This window comes from Osmerus eperlanus, chromosome 6 (genome assembly GCF_963692335.1).
Source record: "Osmerus eperlanus chromosome 6, fOsmEpe2.1, whole genome shotgun sequence".
Classification (NCBI taxonomy): domain Eukaryota; kingdom Metazoa; phylum Chordata; class Actinopteri; order Osmeriformes; family Osmeridae; genus Osmerus; species Osmerus eperlanus.
The window spans coordinates 22,372,199-22,380,724 of record NC_085023.1 but is presented as its reverse complement, the minus strand read 5'-3'; the positions used below and the strand labels follow the sequence as shown (position 1 = coordinate 22,380,724).

At 53.0% G+C, this 8,526-nt stretch overlaps 1 protein-coding gene across 1 annotated transcript in view; it reads left to right on the top strand.

Moving 5' to 3' along the window:
- Positions 1 to 8,526, top strand: part of LOC134022803 (actin-binding LIM protein 1-like) — a 35,035-nt gene that overhangs the window by 3,500 nt on the left and 23,009 nt on the right. The gene's annotated exons all lie outside the window — the stretch shown is intronic.

Genomic DNA, 8,526 nt, shown 5'->3' with positions numbered 1-8,526 from the left:
AACCTTGGATTCTCCCCGGCCAGGACCAGTGCAGTAACAGAACACTGTTGCTGATCACATGGGTGTTCTTTAGAATAAAACACAAACAGAACCGTTTTAGTTTGAACTTCAATATTTAGCTTTTCACAGGAAGGACAGCCCACATGTTGTGATTTTGCATTTATAAATCTCCTTCTATTTCAAATATTCCATTGGTTCAATCCCATGACTGCCTGCAGACCAGCAGAGTGACTGCGTCAGAGGAGGATTAGAAAGGAAATCCTGCTGTATATGTTATTATTGAAATAATATCAATCAAATCTACACAAGTCAAAAGGGAACCAGTCATGATTACATCGACACAGAGAATGTGATTGTGAGCTAGTCTGACATCGTGTAATCCTGCTTTGCATTTTAATCCCAGAGGTACCTCTATACCCAGTAATATGACTCAGATTATACTGGGGTTGGACTGGTCATGGTTAAACTGCTACATTTGTCAAAAACGTTTCTTTGTTCTTTCATACAACTTGAAAGTGAAAACTCGTTGACAGCCATCGAGCAATAAATCGAGCTGAAGACAGTCTTGTCGCATTTGATAAACTTCCGGTTGTGCTTGGGTGTGACACAGGGTAAGTCATGTCACAATAGTACAACAGTCAGACTAGATTATCCATAGGTTTAAGTAAATCCACTTTTCACTCAAGGATAATGGGAATTACTGGCCCATAATGATCCTGGCAACCCCTAGACAGACAGAATATGGTGCAGTCCGTGCAGCACAAGGTGTTGGGTAAGAAAGGGTACATTACTTGCTCCGACTGTGACATAATACTGTAACAAGAGGCCCTCATGCTGTTCTGCTGTTTCTCAAATCCTTTCTACAACCAGGAGCACACCAACAGCATATCAGCTAAAACAAATTACACAGTCAGTCAGATAGATATAAAACCATTGTGGCAATTTATTTCCCAACACCCCAATGCAGCCTCCACAGTGAACGGCTCACTCTGATAACTGCATGTTTCACGTTCCCCCCAGCAGGTGGAGTAGTTGATGCTGCAGTAAATGACACTAACACACAGAGTGAATCATGGAAACCCTGCTTGAGCAGTTTTAAGGTGCTGATTGTTGAAAAGGGGAATTTTTGTGTGGAGGTAAGGCCCAGTCCTCCTCCCCCTCTCCTCCCTCTCTCCTCCCTCTCCTTCTCCCTTTCCTCCCCCTCCTCCCTCTCTCCTCCCCCTCTCCTCCCCCTCTCCTCCCCCTCTCCTCCCTCTCTTCTCCCTCTCCTTCTCCCTTTCCTCTCACTCTCACTCTCCTTTCCTCTACTCCCTCTCCCTCTCCATGCAGTGATCATGGGCATCTGGAAGGTTGTGTGATCCCTAATCAGCATTAGGGCTCCTGTTGGATGTGTTTCCAATCCCATCTTCTCTGTCCCCTGAGGCCAGACAGCTGATGGGATGTGTAATCCTAACCAGTTATCATCACGGTGGTGATCATCACCGTGATGATAACTTCCCCTCTTATTTCTCACCGTAACCCTCAGCACTATTCTACCAGAAATTACATGAAGGAGTTTATCCTGCACATTTCCACTGTGGGACTAATAAAGGATGATCTTATCTTACACTGTGAGTGTAGACATGACAGGCTCACATACTCTGTCCACGCTATTGTGTTTGTTTAACTCCAGATGAAGACCAGATGACATGTTCCTGACAAGCAGGCAGGTGCTGTGGTGTCCAGGTGGGCAGGTTTGGGGTGTATGGCGGGTCCAGGTGGGCAGGTTTGGGGTGTATGGCGGGTCCAGGTGGGCAGGTTTGGGGTGTATGGCGGGTCCAGGTGGGCAGGTTTGGGGTGTATGGCGGGTCCAGGTGGGCAGGTTTGGGGTGTATGGCGGGTCCAGGTGGGCAGGTTTGGGGTGTATGGCGGGTCCAGGTGGGCAGGTTTGGGGTGTATGGCGGGTCCAGGTGGGCAGGTTTGGGGTGTATGGCGGGTCCAGGTGGGCAGGTTTGGGGTGTATGGCGGGAAGGAAGCTGAGAGGTCCGCCAGGCAGGCTCTACCGTGATGGCTGTGAAGGATCCATACAGGGATATTTGCATAAAGAGGCAAGATCACGCCAAGCTTCCACAGTGATCCTACATGACCCCTCAGGTACTCTGCTCCTGTGTGGGGAAGGGTGATCACAGGGAGATTGAGGAAGTGGATGCCACTTCCATGCCACAAAGGAGATCTAATGTGTTGCATGGTAAATACCTTTTTTGGTAAGAACTATACAAAGTTTTACTTACTTACAGAGTTCAATACAACATTTTTACAGCTGGGTGTTACAATACAAGATGACTTGTCTTATTGTTGGAGTTCATTTGTACCTTCATAATATGGGTAAAGAAGAATGGGGTTTCTTCATTTTAAATATAAATCTGTAAGAGTGACTGAGGGACATTTCAAACAGACCTCTTCTTCCAGACAAGCTGATGTGATTCTCTCTGTGTGTGTGTGTGTGTGTGTCTGCTTCTGTGTGTGAATCTGCTTGCATGTGTGTTAAGGATTTGGAGATGGGAGGACTGAGGAGTGTTGGGGGGGGGGGTGTTTTGTCACAGGGCACCAGCTGCCACATGGTTACTGCAGTAAGGAGGCAACGACAGTAGTGGGGCTGAGAGGGAGGGGGAGGGGAGGTGGAGAGAGAGGGAGGGAGAGAGGGAGGGGGAGGGGAGGTGGAGAGAGAGGGAGGGAGAGAGGGAGGGGGAGGGGAGGTGGAGCGAGAGGGAGGGAGGGGAGAAAAAGAGTCTGTCAGGAGGCATACCCCACGCGGTCGTACTGGTGCTCTGGAAGAGAACGCCTCCTCTCTGTTCTCTTCCATCTCTCCTGTCTTTTGTTGCTCGTTCCTCCTTCACAAGGAGATAGAACCTCCTGGAACAAACCCGGATCTGCTGGGCACTTTCATCTGGATTCTAATGGTCATGGTTAAAGAAAAAGGTAAACATAGTGCTGTTTGTTGGTGTCAGTATCGTCAGATCGGTTGAGTCCGCTCTGATGTGTGTGTGTGTGTGTGACTGAGTGAGTGTGTGTGTGTGTGTGTGTGAGTGTGTGTGCATGCAGGGGTTTGTGGTGTTTGGTAGCAGTGTGGAGGGATTAGTCAGAATAACCAATCTGCTGTATCACTAAATGCCTGTGAGTAGACCATGACAGTAAAATGGGAATGAGCTGTTGTTGTGGACATACGCACACACACGCACACATAGACAGCACCAAACCTATGCTGAACCATGTAAGTCGATGTTGGGTGTGACGGTGCTGGTGCTGCCCTGGTGCTGTCCTGGTGCTGCCCTGGTGCTGCCCTGGTGCTGCCCTGGTGCTGCCCTGGTGCTGCCCTGGTGCTGCCCTGGTGCTGTCCTGGTGCTGCCCTGGTGCTGTCCTGGTGCTGCCCTGGTGCTGTCCTGGTGCTGTCCTGGTGCTGTCCTGGTGCTGCCCTGGTGCTGTCCTGGTGCTGCCCTGGTGCTGCCCTGGTGCTGTCCTGGTGCTGCCCTGGTGCTGCCCTGGTGCTGTCCTGGTGCTGTCCTGGTGCTGCCCTGGTGCTGCCCTGGTGCTGTCCTGGTGCTGTCCTGGTGCTGCCCTGGTGCTGTCCTGGTGCTGCCCTGGTGCTGCCCTGGTGCTGCCCTGGTGCTGCCCTGGTGCTGTCCTGGTGCTGTCCTGGTGCTGTCCTGGTGCTGCCCTGGTGCTGCCCTGGTGCTGTCCTGGTGCTGCCCTGGTGCTGCCCTGGTGCTGTCCTGGTGCTGCCCTGGTGCTGCCCTGGTGCTGCCCTGGTGCTGCCCTGGTGCTGTCCTGGTGCTGCCCTGGTGCTGCCCTGGTGCTGCCCTGGTGCTGCCCTGGTGCTGTCCTGGTGCTGTCCTGGTGCTGCCCTGGTGCTGCCCTGGTGCTGCCCTGGTGCTGTCCTGGTGCTGTCCTGGTGCTGCCCTGGTGCTGCCCTGGTGCTGTCCTGGTGCTGTCCTGGTGCTGCCCTGGTGCTGTCCTGGTGCTGCCCTGGTGCTGCCCTGGTGCTGCCCTGGTGCTGCCCTGGTGCTGCCCTGGTGCTGTCCTGGTGCTGTCCTGGTGCTGTCCTGGTGCTGCCCTGGTGCTGTCCTGGTGCTGCCCTGGTGCTGCCCTGGTGCTGCCCTGGTGCTGTCCTGGTGCTGTCCTGGTGCTGCCCTGGTGCTGTCCTGGTGCTGCCCTGGTGCTGCCCTGGTGCTGCCCTGGTGCTGCCCTGGTGCTGCCCTGGTGCTGTCCTGGTGCTGCCCTGGTGCTGCCCTGGTGCTGCCCTGGTGCTGCCCTGGTGCTGTCCTGGTGCTGCCCTGGTGCTGTCCTGGTGCTGCCCTGGTGCTGTCCTGGTGCTGTGGTCATCCTGGTCTTGGGTAGTGTTGTCTGACTGATTGTGTATTGCTAATAGGATGCGCTGCTTTTCATGTATGTGCTGTGAAACTGGAGCGCTAGAGAACAGATCCACACTGCACACAGCAGCCCTGGACACACACACACACACACACTCTGTCTGCAGCCGTAACCATAGCAACCAGTTAAAAGGTACACTTCATTGTTGCCGGCGGTGGCCTCATTCATGATGATGCGTTTCTCAAAGCTGTCTCTGCCCTACACAATGTGTGGGTCTGTGTGCTGTGTGTGCTGTGTGTGTGTGTGTGTGTGTGTGCTGTGTGTGTGTGCACTGTGTGTGTGTGTTTGCGCTGTGTGTGTGTTTGCAGGTCAGAACACACACATGGAGCTACAGCCACTACTGCCACTTACCCTCCCCACCCCCACAACCTCCCTGATCACCTGATCTGTCTGAGGCCTTCCGAGCGTTTTCTGTTGTTGCAGGAACAGCTTAATCAAGCAGGCCTACTTTACCCTCAGAGTGATGAATCAGGGCAACTAGCAAATGCAGTGTTAGCGTTTTATCTGCTAGCAGGCGGGATGTCCTGTTTTCAAAAGCTAAGAATAATCCAAAACAGACGTGTGTAGTCAGGCCAGACTGATCTGCTTACTGAGGCCTGCTCCGTCTCCATCAATGCACTTTCCCTTTAAGTACGTGTTCTTAGTGCTAAATGTGGCCAAATCTCCCTGAGTGTTGTCGTCTGGCGTCCCTCAATGCAAATCGCTGCTGGGTGACCCGCAGAACTACAACTCCCAGAATCCTCCGTGTCCTAGGTTCAGCCCCACGTTGTTTATCTCGATGGTGTCTCACAGAGAGTAGCTCCTGCCCGCTGCTGTTCCAGCAGAGAGCTGCATGCTGACTGCAGCCTGGACTGCAGACTGCAGTGCTGTTTCCTCCTGAAGCTCCAGACCTCCTCAACCAGACAGCCTCTCCCTCGCTGCCCCCCTCCCAGAGCAGCAGAGTCAGGCAGCCTCTCCCTCGCTGCCCCCCTCCCAGAGCAGCAGAGTCAGGCAGCCTCTCCCTCGCTGCCCCCCTCCCAGAGCAGCAGAGTCAGGCAGCCTCTCCCTCGCTGCCCCCCTCCCAGAGCAGCAGTCAGACAGCCTCTCCCTCGCTGCCCCCCTCCCAGAGCAGCAGAGTCAGGCAGCCTCTCCCTCGCTGCACCCCTCCCAGAGCAGCAGAGTCAGGCAGCCTCTCCCTCGCTGCCCCCCTCCCAGAGCAGCAGAGTCAGGCAGCCTCTCCCTCGCTGCCCCCCTCCCAGAGCAGCAGAGTCAGGCAGCCTCTCCCTCGCTGCCCCCCTCCCAGAGCAGCAGAGTCAGGCAGCCTCTCCCTCGCTGCACCCCTCCCAGAGCAGCAGAGTCAGGCAGCCTCTCCCTCGCTGCCCCCCTCCCAGAGCAGCAGAGTCAGGCAGCCTCTCCCTCGCTGCCCCCCTCCCAGAGCAGCAGTCAGGAGAGGAGCTGGGGGTGCTGGAGCCAGACAGACACCAGTGGTAACAGTTGGGATCAGTACATCAGGACATCTTTGTTCACTAACATTGTCTGTGTCTCCAAGGTAGTCATATACATACACATATATTCACACGTGTGTGTATATAGTTATGAAATATTCATATTTGAGGAAAAACTTCATATTTCTCTGATGTTCGACTCTAGGTGTACTCTTTGTTTACACATGGCTCCCAAACACACAGGACACCATTCTGTACTTTAGCTTTATGGAGAACCCCAACAAACGAGCCTCTCTGAAATCCAACCCTTCAGAGACAGGGCCATGCTGATTATATCATGCTGGTCCACAGGGATTAATTATTCTGGGGTGAGGGGCCTGGTGGAGGGAGATATCCCCCCAGTCTGTACCCACGTTTGAAGTGCTTTGTCTGGGTCGCTGGTGCAGGGTGGAGGGCCGGGCTGTGAATGGAAGCATCCATATTCATGAGCAGGAGGACGGTTAAGGAGGCTTGTTATGTCTGTATGTAACAGTGCTGTACTCCCCTCCACCAAACACACATTTGTGTGGTGTGCAGCACAACACACATACACGCACATACACACACACACACAGATTTCTCTGAGGGGATATTTTGTGGATTACAACCCTTTGATGCTTTTTGTGGCCCATGCCATCCAGTACTGTTCATCCCAAAGGGTTAGATACTGGAGGAGGGTAAGATACTGGAGGTTAGATACTGGAGGAGGGTAAGATACTGAAGGTTAGATACTGGAGGAGGGTAAGATACTGGAGGTTAGATACTGGAGGAGGGTTAGATACTGGAGGAGGGCTAGATACTGGAGGAGGGTAGATACTGGAGGAGGGTAGATACTGGAGGAGGGTAGATACTGGAGGTTAGATACTGGAGGAGGGTAGATACTGGAGGTTAGATACTGGAGGAGGGTAGATACTGGAGGTTAGATACTGGAGGAGGGTAGATACTGGAGGAGGGTTAGATACTGGAGGAGGGTAGATACTGGAGGTTAGATACTGGAGGAGGGTAGATACTGGAGGAGGGTAGATACTGGAGGAGGGTAGATACTGGAGGAGGGTAGATACTGGAGGAGGTTAGATACTGGAGGAGGGTAGATACTGGAGGTTAGATACTGGAGGAGGGTAGATACTGGAGGAGGGTAGATACTGGAGGTTAGATACTGGAGGAGGGTAGATACTGGAGGAGGGTAGATACTGGAGGAGGGTAGATACTGGAGGAGGGTAGATACTGGAGGAGGGTAGATATTGGAGGTCAGATACTGGAGGAGGGTAGATACTGGAGGAGGGTTAGATACTGGAGGAGGGTAGATACTGGAGGTTAGATACTGGAGGAGGGTAGATACTGGAGGAGGGTAGATACTGGAGGAGGGCAGAAGCTGGAGGAGGGTAAATACTGGAGGAGGGTAGATACTGGAGGAGGGTAGATACTGGAGGAGGGTAGAAACTGGAGGAGGGTAGATACTGGAGGTTAGATACTGGAGGAGGGCAGATGCTGGAGGAGGGTAGATACTGGAGGAGGGCAGATACTGGAGGTTAGATACTGGAGGAGGGCAGAAGCTGGAGGAGGGTAAATACTGGAGGAGGGTAGATACTGGAGGAGGGCAGATGCTGGAAGAGGGTAGATACTGGAGGAGGGTAGATACTGGAGGAGGGCAGATGCTGGAGGAGGGTAGATACTGGAGGAGGGTAGATACTGGAGGAGGGTAGATACTGGAGGAGGGCAGAAGCTGGAGGAGGGTAAATACTGGAGGAGGGCAGATGCTGGAAGAGGGTAGATACTGGAGGAGGGTAAATACTGGAGGAGGGCAGATGCTGGAGGAGGGTAAATACTGGAGGAGGGTAGATACTGGAAGAGGGTAGATACTGGAGGAGGGTAAATACTGGAGGAGGGCAGATGCTGGAAGAGGGTATATACTGGAGGAGGGTAGATAGAAAGCCTAGACTTGCAAGCTCTGCTCAGCCCAACTACACATACACACACAGGCACTGCCACACACACGCGTACACCCACACCCAGTCTGTACAGGCTCTCTTCTCTGTGTCCTGTCTGACCGAGCTCTTCCCTGTGTCCAGTCAGTACAGGCTCTCTTCTCTGTGTCCTGTCTGTACAGGCTCTCTTCTCTGTGTCCTGTCTGTACAGGCTCTCTTCTCTGTGTCCTGTCTGACCGAGCTCTTCCCTGTTTCCAGTCTGACAGAGCTCTTCTCTGTGTCCAGTCTGTACAGGCTCTCTTCTCTGTGTCCTGTCTGACCGAGCTCTGGGGAGATGTGTTCTATAACTGACAGAACAAACAATGAAATGACTTCATGGATTAGAACTTCTCATCTGTCATCTACATCTAGTGTTTGAACATCCTCCCAGCACCCTTTCACTTCAGTTCCCCCTGTCGCATTCCTGAGGAAATGAAAGTTCCAGATCTCTTCCTGCCCCCACATCAGCTGCTCTCTCCAGTGCTGTTTACTGAGACATGTCCTGGGGGGACCATGCTCACCTGGTGTACCTCACCGCCCACAAGACACATTGAGACACATTCCTGATTCACACACAGTTGTTCCCCTTAGGATCATTCCCCCATCAGAGAGTTAAATCTTCAGGATGATTTGATTCAGATTCTGTGGATGGTTCTTATCATCTCTAGATTGTTTCTGAAACATAAAAAATG